This window comes from Mus pahari, chromosome 13, assembly GCF_900095145.1.
Source record: "Mus pahari chromosome 13, PAHARI_EIJ_v1.1, whole genome shotgun sequence".
Classification (NCBI taxonomy): Eukaryota; Metazoa; Chordata; class Mammalia; order Rodentia; family Muridae; genus Mus; species Mus pahari.
In genome coordinates this window covers 92,048,158-92,061,433 of record NC_034602.1, presented here as the reverse complement: position 1 = coordinate 92,061,433, position 13,276 = coordinate 92,048,158, and the positions used below count along the sequence as shown (strand labels likewise).

At 45.1% G+C, this 13,276-nt stretch overlaps 1 protein-coding gene across 7 annotated transcripts in view; it reads right to left on the bottom strand.

Annotated features, from left to right (window-relative positions):
* Aff1 (AF4/FMR2 family member 1) overlaps positions 1–13,276 on the bottom strand; it is a 161,771-nt gene that overhangs the window by 42,638 nt on the left and 105,857 nt on the right. The gene's annotated exons all lie outside the window — the stretch shown is intronic.

Genomic DNA, 13,276 nt, shown 5'->3' with positions numbered 1-13,276 from the left:
TGTGTGTGTGTGTGTGTGTGTGTGTGTGTGAGAGAGAGAGAGAGAGAGAGAGACAGAGACAGAGACAGAGACAGAGACAGAGACATATGTGTAGGTACTCCCAGAAGCCAGAGGGGATGTCACAATCCCTGGTTACACACTAAGTTGTAAGTTGCATGGTAGGGTGTTATGAATCAAACTTGGGTCTTCTTTTCTGGAGAACAGTATGAACTCATAAATGCTGAGCCATCTGTATGGCTTTTATGTGCACAAGCCTTTATGTGCATAAAGGACAACACAGAAAGTGATGAAATAGAGCAACCTGGAGCCAAGACTGACTGACTACTTTTGCCTCCACTTCCCTCATCTCTAACTAAATAGAAAGCATCAGATGTGGCAGCTAGACTTGCTGTGATAGACAGCTCTGGGGAAACTCCACTTTATAGTCTGTATGTACTTTAAAGCACAAAAAAACCCAAAAAGGTTAAATCTAAAATTATCCTACATTAGAAACCTGGAATGCAGCCCACAAATCCATCGTTTCCAGTGGAACAGCCCCTTCTGTTTTGTGTCACTCCTGAGCCCTTTTACACACAGCAAGTGCCACAGCAGATGATGCCCCAGCTAGCAAGACCACCACCCCACAGACAGCAGGTACCTTTACCCTGGGCTCAGGTACAACTGAAGAGTGTCCCATCCTGGGCTGGAGAGATGGCTCAGTGGTTAAGAACACTGACTGCTCTTCCAGAGGTCCCGAGTTCAATCCCCAGCAACCACATGGTGGCTCACAACCATCTGATGGGGTCTGATGCCCTTTTCTGGTGTGTCTGACTGAAGAGAGCAATGGTGGTGTACTCATATGCATAAAAGTGAGTGTCCCATCCTATAACACTGGTTGCTAATTCACAACCGAGGGTTTGTTAACCATCATCCTAGTCTTTCCAACTTAGGAACAATCAAAAGAAAACAGAGTATAACACCTGCACTAGGCTGTGAATGAGTCTAATGGACATGTGAGCCTTGCAAAGATAGAATGTGTTCACTAAATACCCTGATGACTTGGGAACATTTCTGGAGCTTTGTATTTATGAGGCACGGCCAGGAGGTTCCGAGGAACAACCCATAGGGCTAAGGACATGCCTACTACACTGCATCTATCCAATCCCTCCTCAGACATTCTGCATGTCAAACTAGCTTTTAGTTTCCAAAATCCACTAAAAGATGTCATAGGACCAAATGATAGTGCCACATTTTAGCATAAATATCAGAAACAAAAGGAGAAAAAGGAAAAAAAAAAAAAAAAAAAAAAAAGGCTGTTTTCACCTGGACGTAAACTACACTGGTTTCAATGACTGACATCTATTATTAGAAGAAAAAGTCACCATCAGTGGTGCGCATGAATCAGAGACTGGAACGCCAATGTCTATGAACTACAGTCTGCCTCCTGCCCGGGGCTAAGCCAGGGAATGGCGGAGAAGCAACCAGCAGAAATGGTAAAGCACGCTCTGATGAGACCAACCAAGACCTGGACGATTCTTTCTAAAATCAGAATGCGGAATGTGGTGGGAAGCCACCCTCCAAGGTGTATCCTCCCGAGAGGTGACTTCAGCTGATCCTCACACCCCCTTACTCTCCTTCCCAGGTAGAGCATGCTCCCTGGTGCTTCCTCCTGCCCGCATGCCCATCCACACACACCGTGAACTGCTGCAGGGTTAGTGTTCATCCCCTACTCCCCAACCCACCTATGTGCGCCCGGCTACCTCTGAACCTATATTTAAAAGAAAGGGCTGGTGAGGTGGCTCGGTGGGTAGGGGTACCAGCCTGATGAGGAGGTCAGTGCCCACAAGCCGCATGGTAGGAGGAGAGAACCAAATCCCAGTTTTCCTCTGGCCTCTACATTTGTGCTGTGCCTCGTGCACACCCACGTACAAAATACACATGCATCTGCACACACACATACACCATACATATTCATGTGCACAAACACATACATATGTACATATGCACACACACACACACACACACACACACACACAAACACTCTCCCCTAAGTAATAAATGTAAAACAAAAAAGAAGCTACGTGAGTCAGTGCAGCCCAAGTCTACCAAGGTTTCATCTGAGAGTTCGAATCTCTAGCGAGTCAGAGAAGGACAGGTTGCCTGGAGCAGTAAGTGCAGCTCAGCACCTCCCAGCCTGCCTCTGCCACTGAAAGGAAACATCCAACAAGGACGGAGATGCTAAAAAGACCTGTGTGCTAACTCTGCTCTTAAAAGCCACAGGCCCTGTGGGGCTCAGGTTAGGTGCTGGCTCCTGCTGAGCAGAGCCAGGCTCTTCTTCATGCAACTCTTGCCCAAGAATGAACTATCAGTCCTGGCTAAGAAGCTGGGACTTATAAAATATATACATATATTCCTTCTGGAACACTAGATAATAAAACGTAACAGAAAAATCGATAATTGGTCAAGAGGAACAGGGGTCTCCTAAGGCTGTGTGTGAAGGCTTGCTGACTAACTTCCAGAACTCAGTCCTGCCTCCACACTTGGTGTCCATGTTCCTGAAGTAGGTAGGCCACCACTGTTTACCTCACATCACACGGGATTCTATATAGAGACCAACAGTCCAGCAGGGTGACTTCCCCACGGGAGCATTTATAACGCTATTACAATAGCCCTACTCAACAAAGTAGAGAATACAGCAGCTACTTCTTGAACTCAGGTTATACTTGGCACTGCATTAAACTCTTTACATACTATTATTTCCTCAAATTGATACCATTGATTATGAAATCGATCACTAGCTTAGCATGGAGAAAGTTGTTCCATTCCCAACCCATCGACCCTGAGGTGGACATCCCTAATCCAAAAGCCTTTAGATCAATTAAAAGGTCTCAGAGTGGAATACGGTATCCAGTTTCATTCTCATATCAACCACTGCGGTAGGCATTGTTTTACAACAGGCAGACTAAAACTGATGTGTCATGCAAGGTCACACAAAAGCTCTGAATCGGCTGAGCCAAGCCTCAAGATCCTGTCAAACTGGCTTCCCAAAGACTGTCTGTGCCTGAGACAAGACACGCCAATATTTGAGCAGAAGCAGGTTTCTGTTCTATGCATGACCAAAACCATTTGTTAAGGACTTCACACGTCACCGTCTTTCTTGAGTGCTGGTCACCCACAAGTTCCAGAGCAAAACACTGAGCATGGCCTGAGAATGACACTCGGTACTGACACCAAAACGAGGAGTCCCTTGCAAAGGACTTCTGGACTTTGGTTTACTACCGAAAGAACAGAATAGAAGAGACACCTGGCCACTGAGACTGGCAGCTCCTGCCCAGGTCCCTTTGGCATCAAGTTTCAACAGAACAGAGCTTTTACGACATGAAGGCTTACCAGGAAATGGGGGCCACGGCGGTTGGATACTGGAGAGGGAGTCAGACCCCAGCTTCTCTAGGGTGGCTTCACTTGGGATCTGCTCTGTGATCTTGGATACAACTCAACTTTGGGACTATTTCTTTATGGTGATAAAGGAGAATGTTACCAAATCTAACCACCTCACAGGAGCAGTGTAAAGCTAAGTGCTGCCATGGGATTTAACATAAGGAAATGCCCAGTGCCAACATGAGTTATATAAGTATTATTCAGTAATGTGACTGTTTCAAAAGAAATTCTAACCAATTCTCACAGAAACTTTCCTTCAAATATTCTGACTCCTGGATTGCTGTCTGCTGCTCAGTGAGTTCAGTGTCCACTGTCCCCCTACCTGAAACTCATTTCCCCTCCCCCCTCCTGCTCAGGGGGTGGTAAAAACACACCCTGTCACTCCCCCTTTGCCATGGTGTTCCTGGGACCGCTTGCTATATAGCATGACTCCTGTGGAGACATCTGTACTGTGCCCTGTAGAGCTGCCCCAGACTTGTCTATTCACCATCAGGTTATGTCCTCTGTTTCTTCTAGGTTGCAAGGTCTAGGAAAGCAGAGGGCTGTCTCCCCTACCCACGCCCCGCCTACCTGACCACACACTACCTGCTACATAAATGCCACTAATGACATTTGCTGGTCTTTCTGTTCTTAACGAGTCCAATTCCAGGGGAGCCAGCCCTCTTCTGGCCTCTCCCAGAGACACACCAAGCACACACACGATGCACAAATACACATAAGAAAAAAAATTAAGCCGGGCAGTGGTGGCACACGCCTGTAATCCCAGCACTTGGGAGGCAGAGACAGGCGGTCTACAGAGTGAGTTCGAGGACAGCCAGGACTGCACAGAGAAACCCTGTCTCGAAAAAACAAAAACAAAAGAAGAAAAAGGAAAAAATTAAAATAAATTTCAAATATGAGGGTTTTGAAAGCATATTAGGTGCTGTAAGCTGTCTAAATTAGAAATAAACACCTGGGCTAATGATATAGAAACAAGTATATGCTAGAATATAGGATCCATCTGTTCCCATTTCTCCTTGGACTAGATTGGGAACAAGCAAAAGGACTTACAAGACCTAAGCTATGGGACAGATGCAAGGGTCACTGGCAGAAGAACAGAGACTTCCAAACCGCAGCATCACTTGGCAAAGGCTCCCATAAATGGGGCTGGATGGCAAGAGAGAGGAGCAAGCTAGGCTGTGTGGATGAGCACGAGCATATGGAAGCCAGGAGCTGTGTGGGTGGCTCTCCACATTTTGAGACAGGGGCTCTCACTACACCTGGTGCTTCTCGTTTGACTCGGATGACGAGTAAGGCAGCCCCTGGTATCTGTTTGCCTCTGCTCCCTTTACCCCTAATCTGCAGCCCCGGGCATGTGCTATCCAGATTTTGCATGAGTTCTGGTGGTCTCAACTTCATGGTTACATAGAACATTTTATACTGGAGAGCCATCTCCCCAGCCAGCCCAAGCTACCAATTCTAGTTACATGTATCCTTTGAAGTACAGCACTGATGTGTTCCAAGCAACATGTTTACAAGGTTTCAGGTCAGTCTGCAAACAACGGGATACTACAAACACTGACTAATGAAACTACGAGTTCGCATAAAAAAATACTATGAAACTATGATAAAGGACAAGGAAGCCGTATATGCCGATGAGAATATATGACATTATATACAGGACATTACTGATGAGGTAATACCCTAACTATATGAAATGGATGAAAAAAATAAATAAGGTGCTTTGTCAGCATTTACATAAGTGAAAGTGTCAGAGACTAGATTGTGTGTTTAGAGTTACTTGCCTATTATGCATAAAATACAGCTAAGAATAATACACAAAAAATAACCATCAGTTTCCTCTGCAAAGAACAAGCTCCTTTGGGATTACAATAGGAAAGATTTCAACTCCCTATCTCCTTTTTTTTTTTTTTTAATCTTTTAAATCCTAAGCCCTTAAACTTAGTGAAAAAACAGACATGGGCTGGAGAGATACCTCAGCAGTTAAGAGCACTGACTCACATATATAAAATAAATAAACCTTAAAAACAAACAAACAAACAAACATAAAAACAGAAGACAAAACCAAACCAAACAAAAAACCCCCACAAACATTAGACTGAAATGAAAAACTTCTCAAAGTCCACCACCTGCTTCCAGCTCTTGGCCCTTGGTTACCCTACCCTTCCTCTGTGGCTGTCCTGTCTCTGCCCTTCCAGAGTTGTCCTCAGCAGCACTCAGCCCGGCCCACTCACCACACAGCAGGGCACTGAGAGGCTGCCTCCTGATCAGCAGCCAACTTCCCAGTGGCATGGGCATCAGAGCTCGGCCTGTTCTCACTTTCCTAATGAAACTAGAAAAGCTTTGCTTGAGAGAAAGGCAGCTTTTGCCTCTCTTTCTCTTCTTGGCACTTAAGTGCTGAACAGGGGACAGAGGAGCTTGCCTCCTGAGTAAGGACCTCAACTGAGACTTCAGTAAGAAGTCACACAGTGACACACACAGGTCTGTCATCCTTTATGCTCCTGAGGCAAGACAGGGGCAGAGACAGGCAAATCCCTGGATGCCTGGGGGCTGACCAGCCTGGCATACACAGAAGCTGGGTGGGGGGACTCCCTAGGTTAAACACAGAAGAGGTTGTCCCCTGACATCGCCCCATGTCACATGCTTGCTCTGTCTCAAACGTGTTCATACATCTGTACAAGTGCACGTGCACACGCACATCAAGCACACACACACGCACACACACACACACACACACACACATGCTGGAGCACACATATCAAACACATTATAAATAAGTATTGAGTGTACATATGTGAAATACAGAAAGCCTGGAATGCCTATGATAAGGGAGAAACGAGACAGTGAGATGCTAAAGTCTGTGCCATACACATAAATGCAATTATATGAGGATACCATAATCATCACTTCTGAGAAAGATTAGGAGCGGAGACCAAAAGGCCTGACTGAACAAAGCTTCACACAATGATGACTGTATTCTGTGAATACGCAGTAAATCACTACACAGCTAACTTGGCTCAAAGAACAGGCTCACACCACTTGGGTGTGCCTGCTTCTGCTGGAAGGAAGACACATAAAGAACAGGCTCACACCACTTGGGTGTGCCTGCTTCTGCAGGAAGGAAGACACATAAAGAATGGGCTCACACCACTTGGGTGTGCCTGCTTCTGCTGGAAGACACATAAAGAACAGGCATTACAGCTCCATAGCCCTTGGGTGGCTGTCTTTATGTCAACTTCCATACCCCAAACTTTAAGAGTTTTTTTTAAGGCTTCTGGATAGATGTATGTGAGTTCTTATATGTCAAATTAAAACAGTAAACACACACACACACACACAGAGGTGTTTGAGACAATTAATAAAAAATAATTACTAACACACTCTATACAGTTTCTTTAATTGAAAGGATGCTATATAAGTTGCAGTCAACTACTAAAATCTCCCCTTAATGATTATTAATGGGGCTAGAAATAGAAAGATGGATAAGCAGTTAAAACGCTCACTGCTCTCAAAGAATACCCAAATTTGCCTACACTGAATGGTTCATGTCCCCCTCTGGCCTCCATTGACACTACTGCAGAGATCAACACACACATCAATTTAAAAACATATTTTTACATGGTGTTGTGGTGCACACCTTAAATCCCAGGACTTGGGAGGCAGAAGCAGTTCCAGGACAGCCTGGTCTATAGAGTTCCAGAATAGACAGGGCTATACAGAGAAACCCTATCACAAAAACAAAACAAAAATGAGGTCCTGAGTTCAGTTCCCAGTAACCACATAGTGGCTCACAACCATCTGTAATGGGATTTGGTGCCCTCTTTTGGTGTGTCTGAAGACAGCTACAGTGTACTCATATATAAATGAAATAAATAAACCTTAAAAGAAAGTTGTGTTAAAGTTCACTCAGAAGTGAAGTACACAGATGAACAAATGTTCTAACAAGACGAGAGCGGCATCACCACCCCGGTTTCTGAGAGCATGTCTAACCTCAGCTTCCAGCTTTCTGACTGTCAACTACTGCTGCCATTAGTCACATGGTGTGGGGAGCTGAAATCCTCAGTGGGGCTCGCCTCGATCACGTGAGGCCTTATGATGACCACTGTGGATATAAACTATGAATGATGTAGTGAGAATGGCTACGTAGGCCCTAAAGGATAGGGGTAAAAATGAAAGTACCACAAGAAAGTCTAGATATCACACTGCAGTGATGGGGGGGGGGCGGGGAGAACCTAATGCTACTTACTAAAATGACTTCAGTATATGTGAATGTGAGAGGGGTTGCCTTGAGTGTAAACATCAAATGTGCAAATTATGAGTACCTCTTCACGGGAGGGTGTGAAACCACAGTGGTATATGATGTCCCTGTGTGCTCTGCACTGCCTAGATACCTAGATCTTGCCTGTGGGCACGCGCCCCTCACACACACATACACACACACACACGCACACACACACACACACGCACGCACGCACTCTGCTGCTCCTGTCTCTCACAGATCATATTAACATACAGTTCTGATCTAAAACAACAGTACTACATTACTCTGTCAATCGCAGGATGTTTACAGAGACTTAAGCCTACTCTCTAAGTGTCTGTGTCTGTCACATTTTATAAGTGGCACACAGGGTTTGGAAACCATGTCTAATTCCATGTTTCATGGGTACTTAGACCTTTTTTAAAAAAATACTTAAGCATAAGTGGAGGCTACATAGGCACTGGAACAAAAGGGAGTGGGTAGGGCTTTCCAAGCTGGATGAAGCTAAAGACACTGAAGTCATAGGAATGAGATAAGCCATTTAATCCACGCCATGTCAGGAAGCACGGAAGGTTTTAGCCTGGGTTTACTCAGAGGTAATCCCAGTGTCTCCTCCAGGCTTGGTGTGGCTTGTCTGTCTCCTGGCATTGATTATCCTCAAAAACAAAAACTAGAATCCAATGGGGAACTAGAAAGGAAAGGAAAGGCAAGTCCTACAGCCAGAGGCGCAGTTCCTACGAGGAAACAAACAGCTTCAAACTCCCATGTGGACACAGGCATTGTAACCAACACAGGAGACGGTGGGAAGAGATGGCCTTGATCTCCACATATTTAACAAGAAACAAATTTCCACGGAATAGGAAAATCACCTTGGGAAAGTATAGCTTCTTTATTATCATGCACCTGTCTAACACATACAAGTCCCTGGGTTCAATCCCCAACACCGAATCAACAAAGGATATCATAGGTGGTTATAAATTATTTATTTAAACCTAAATTTAAAATATATCATCGCTCTTTGTATGGCCTGTTTAAAACCAAACTCAAGTAGATTTCATGATGTGAGCCTGTGCTCAATGCAGAATCCAGAGAAGGAAACAAGAAACCAAACCACAGTGAAACAAAAAGAACCTCCTTTTGAAGATGAACTGCCCCTCAGTTATACCTGACCCAACAGCGGCCTTCCTGACAATTCCACCTGGCACACAGCCCATGGGGACACAGTCCTGGGTGTACCCACTTCCTTCCTGACATGGTAATTACAACAGCAGCTGCAGGCCGAACTGGGAAGTGTAACAGTTAAAAGCCAAGCTCCAGGTCCTTTCAACCTGAACTTCTTTAATTGATTTATTGTAACAAGCACCATGCAGCCAACTAGAATGCTCTCGCATACACACTAGAACGATGCAGGTGTGTGACTGCTTGGCCCCTGAGGAGGTAAGCCTTTAGCTGACCTCTGCGAGTCACCTCTGTGCCCAACAGTTGGTTTGGGGATGAAGGCTTTTGAAGATAGAATGAAATGGCTGGAACACTGTATTTAAAAAAAAAAAAAAAAAAAAAAAAAACAAGAAAAGTGCCAGGTGGTGGCATGGGCCTCTAATCCTAGCATTTAGCAGGCAGGTAGTAGAAGATGGGTCTCTGAGCTTGAGGCCAGCCTGGTCTACAGAGTGAGTTCCAGGACAGCCAGGGCTACATACGGAAACCCTTTCTCAAAAAACACAACAAATAAAACAAAACAAGCAAACAAATAAACAAAAAATTCATGGTATTGCAGAGGACCTGAGTTCTAGTCCAGCACCCATATAAAGAGGCTCACAAATGCCTGTGACTCTTGCTCCAGGAGGATCTAATACTTCTGGTTTTTGTGGGCACCTGCACATACACACACCCAAGCTACCTCCACACACACACACCTTCTAGACTAGGCTCTAATTCAACACACCCATTGAAAAACCAAAGCACTAAGATCTTTATAGGGACAATTTATATTTTGGCTTTTAAGTGGTCAATAGCTTCATTTCTCATATCATTCATTAATTTAGGCCAAGTGTTTGAAGGATACAGGAAAAACATCATTAGCTATAGGAATTATCAAACATTTATGCTTTTAATTGCCATAAAATATACTACCAATGTATACATTGTCAGGCATGGGGTATAATCCTGCAATCCCAACACTCAGGAGCAGAGGCAGGAGAATGTCCAAAGTCTACCTGAGCTACATAGTGAGACAATGTTTCAAAACACACAATAAAAACAAGTCTGCATTCGCTACAAATATAAAACTATGTACTCGTTTTTCTATCCTCACTATTACTATTTTATAAGGCAGGCAGGCAGGCTCCAGAGTCCAAACAAACAGCAACACAAATCTCAAGAGGTCGTCCAAGTCTCCTGTGGCAGGAAAAAGAAAAGAAAAAAAAAAGGAAGAAAGCTGTCTGTTACCTATCAGATATGCAGAAAGGGAAGGACGCGGGAGGGAGGCACAGCATGCCTGTAGCTGGAAGACTTCTTTATTTACCTTGTTACAGTCATGCACACGGCAGACTAAACCAGGTTGCACTGATAGATTCATAAGAAAGGAAAGAAGTCAAGACACACCTTTCTGCTCAGGCCTGGCCATTATCTTCCTTACTCTATGCTCTCCCTCTACTTTCTGACCGTTCCCACCTGCACCTCTGGCTGGATACTTACTGTGGGGCAGTGGGCCACTTACCTCCCTGAGCGAGTCTTAATGCCTTCCTACATGGCACAAAAGCTTTCCTGTCTCAACCCCTCCCCTGCCAGCCCTGCTCAATGCCACCAGGTTGCTGTCGCTGGTGCGGTGGCTGCAATGGCCGCCCAGACAGGGAAGAACTTTGCATGTCTTCCCTGGTACGGAGCCATAAGGAGCAGGAGTGCTCCCAGGCCCAACTCCCCTGGCTCTGCTCCTAAAAAACGCTCTCTCAAGGACAGCGTTGCTTAGCAATGTTTGCCTTCCCCCTGTACATTTGAAATTGGCAACATCTGTCCCTTTGGCAATTTTGACTCATGCAAAACACCATGTGCAAAGTTTAAAAACACAGCTTCACCGATGGGCACCCGCCCCTCCTCCCTTGCTCCCCCAAAAAAAACCAAGAGTGCAAAATGACTTACTTTTCCTTCTGCTCACAAGGGCGGGAGAAAGATCAGTGGTTTTACGGCAGCTGGTGGCACTTAAGCAAAATATTTAAGCCACCAGTGGGAGTTCCTGTTAAACTCCACCTAATAACTAGTGTGCCTGCACAATTACACCGAAGGATGTGTCTGAAATGGGAACTTCACCTGGGTAACAACTTCATTTAGAATAAATTCAGTCCTGTGGCAGTATGTGCACGCAGGAGTCACCAGTGAGATAAAAACCCAGGTCCTGGAGTAAATGTAGCAATCCCCTTTTCTCCGCTCCTCTCTCTCTCTCTCTCTCTCTCTCTCTCTCTCTCTCTCTCTCTCTCTCTCTCTCTCTCTCTCTCTCTCTCTCTCGTCTTTCTTCTGAACTGGAGAAAGCTAAGGCGTTCTGAATGGGAAGTGAGTGTTTTTACTACTCAGCTATACACCTCTCAAACCTCAAGAACACAAATAGAAAAAAAAATCTAATATTATAGATTTCAAGATAATCCTGTCATCTAAGTATTTGGTACTTCAGCTATCAGTTATCTTAGCATTTGCTTAGCTTATCATTACACACAAGTTCCTCACAGTGCTGATACCACATGCATAAGACAAAAATAAAATGTAGATGAAATATCCTAATTCTTCATATAACTTTTAAAGCCTGCTAGGAATTGAACAGTGCTCTGCACATTCAAACTCTTGGCATATGAACATTTTTGTTCCGAGTTTTAACAAATCAGGCTACAATTTACTCTTTACCTTGAGCCAGCCAATTCTGATACATTATGAGCAAGTATTTTCAAAACAATTCTGTTGAAACCAAGTTCTGGCTACAAAGGGTAGCCATGTGCTCTCAAGTCACAAAGACACAGGAGAAATAGAAGCTGAGGTCATATTCCTTGCACTCAAAGGTCCTTGACAACACGCCATGTCACTTAAAACACATACATGAATTCAACACACTAGGATCTCCTTCTCATTAGGACCCTAACATGATGCCTGCTGGGTGCAGATAGAACGGTCATCAAACTATGCTCCTCACTGTCTTCTGTAGGAAAAACATGAGCAGATTCTTCCAATTGGAAGAGTCTTGGAAATCTCAGATGTCAAGGTCATCTTTAGAGAATAAGTTTGCCTACCTTCACTAGGGCTGATGAGCAAGATTCTGATAGCCATGCAAAGCCTCCAGCTACGGCTCTACCAGGGACCGTGTATCAGTCAAGCTCACTGTATGAAACAGCATGAACATGCTCCTACAGAAGACATCCTTAATGAAACACAGGCCTTTTGGGGGACAGGGGGTGGGGGAGGGTGGCAGAGTCTTGTCTCACTATGTACCCTGAGTCGGCCTGGAACTAGATATCTTCATCTCTGACATCCTCAACCGCACAGAAATCTACTGTGTCTGCCTCTCAAATGAGGGGATTAGAGCCACACATCATGTGGCCCTGTGGCACCACCCTGACACCCCCCCTTCCTCCCTTTCCCTGTCTATTCAGCTTCTCCACCTCCACCCACATGCCGACCTCTCATTCATGCAGCCACCATCTCTGTAGACATCTGTGTCCTCAACATGCTACTCTGAATTAACTTGTGTGAAGGAAGGAATGTTGTAACTTCGGAGGGTGGGATCCTGTGCTCTTGGGGATAAGGAGGAAGGAAGCAGGGTGGGTGCTGTCCACCAGTCGAGTGCTGATAAACCCTAAAAGTTGGGGCTGGGAGTAACGAAAAACATGCCTCAAGCCATAAGTTGCATGAGGAAAAGAGAAAGGGGCTTCTAGGAAGAAACTCCAGGGCAGGGGTGGGGAGGAGGCAGCGGGCAGCAAGGGCCCCTCCTCCCTACTGTTGGGACCAGTTTTCACTCTGTAGCACACACTGGTCACACACTCACAACCACTCTCCCACCTTAGTCTCAGCTGCTGAGATGATACAGTTTTAAGCTATCAGGACGAGCAGCCCTGTGCCTAGTATGGCCTACAAAGCAAGGCCACTAGAGAGCAAACACTAGGATGTTCTTACCCAACTGCTGTAGTGTTACTGAAATTGGCTCTATTCTGAGGTTTCTGACAGAATTCCTACTCTTAAGGACAGTGGTTCTCAGCCTACCTAATAATGCTACCCTTTGATATAGTTCCTCATGGTGTGACGACCTCCAACCATAAAATTATCTTGTTGGTACTGTGTAACTGTAATTTTACTACCATAGTGAATCATATTGTAAATATCTGATATGCAACCCTCAACCCCAAAAGTCATGACTCAAGTTGAGAATGGCTGCTTCAGGACAAAAAGCCATGATCAATGCTTGTGGGGAGCCGCCCTCACATTCGCCATTACAAGATGGTGCTGATATCCTGTGCTCTAACAAACGAACAAGGCAGCTGCGCATGTGCTGGGTAGATTTCCATTCCCTTGTGCCCTGCCTTTCCCGTGGCGTCATCTGGGGTGACAGCAGGCCGCCAACCAGAGGGT